Here is a 1,386-nt window from a genome sequence, read left to right on the forward strand (position 1 = left end):
TATCAAACATTGTCCCTCTGCTTCTTGGAGCTAATATAGAACATTTTCCTGTTATTTTCAAACAATTTTCGCACTTGTCAATAATAACAGGAAATTCTTGCCTTTGATCATGATGAAGAACATTCCACTGAATACAAAACAACAATTATTCAGATTCTTTTACGTTTGTACATGTAAACTGTACTTGCATAAAGCCAATTGTTTAGCTTACATAAAGGTGCTGAAGTTACACGAGCCATTAATTTTTATTAATTACAAGATGTAATTTGTACTGTGTAGTGATATGAAATATGCAGTGGACTAACATTGAACGATGTGCGGTGCCAATTACGTGCAAAACAAACACACAAACAAAAAACAAAGAGAAGTCGTCGGCTCCCAGTTTCTTCCTCACACATTCTTTTTTGTTTTTTTCCCTACCAATACTACTGATACTACCGGTAATCCTGTACCATAACTACCCATTCACAACACTTCCTTCGAGAACGCCAGATGTAACTTCTGTTTTACTCTCTGAGTTTCCGTCAGTTACTGCGAACTGTGACGTTTCTGGCAGGAAATCAGGAATCCAGGCGCACAACTGAGACGATACTCCATAGGCATGCAATTTGATTGCAAGGCACTTGTGAAGTACGGTATTAAAAATATACCGGAGATCTAGAAATATGGAATCAATTTGAGATCCGTTGACCAACTTCTGCAACACGGACCGGTGCTATTGTGGGAAGTCAGTGAGACCCTGGAAGGTAGTGACAGGACTTTACAGTCATGCCGTATCCAGTGCCCTGGCCAGCTGCGCCAGGTTTGTCGGTTGAGGATCCATGGCGGGAACAGACCGACTGAGGTAGACTCATTGATTCTTTCCTGGATTTAAATCCGGGGTGTTTGGTGGCCAGGAAAGTACGGTAAAGTCATCCTAGTGCTCTTACAATGAAATGAACGCCCTTAGCTGCTTACAGGCGTTGACATATGTCAACGGGGACAGATGAAAACGTGTGCCCCGACCGGGACTCGAACCCGGGATCTCCTGCTTACATGGCAGACGCTCTGTCCATCTGAACCACCGAGGACACAGAGGATAGCGCGACTGCAGGGATTTATCTCTGGCACGCCTCCGCGAAACCCACATTCTCAACGTATTGTCCCGCACTACATTCGTAGTGCCCCCACTCATTATACTCATTACTCACGGCGCGTTGCAGATTCCCGTAAGAATTCGGGCACTGTTTGTGCATTCGCACAGAAAAAGAAGATGGTCAAATGGCCGGTGAGCCTTAACTATATATATACTAAGATGGTATCTGTTCTTTTGGACATGTCCGAAAGAACAGATACCATCTTAGTATATATCCTAGTGCTCTTCCAACCACCCACGTACACAGCGAA

At 43.8% G+C, this 1,386-nt stretch overlaps 1 non-coding gene across 1 annotated transcript; it reads right to left on the bottom strand.

Annotated features, from left to right (window-relative positions):
* Positions 1–996: 996 nt before the first annotated feature.
* On the bottom strand, positions 997–1,070 carry Trnat-ugu. The gene has a single exon. It is a non-coding gene; the product is annotated as a tRNA-Thr (tRNA).
* Positions 1,071–1,386: the final 316 nt, after the last annotated feature.

This window comes from Schistocerca piceifrons, chromosome 3 (genome assembly GCF_021461385.2).
Source record: "Schistocerca piceifrons isolate TAMUIC-IGC-003096 chromosome 3, iqSchPice1.1, whole genome shotgun sequence".
In the NCBI taxonomy this organism is placed as follows: Eukaryota; Metazoa; Arthropoda; class Insecta; order Orthoptera; family Acrididae; genus Schistocerca; species Schistocerca piceifrons.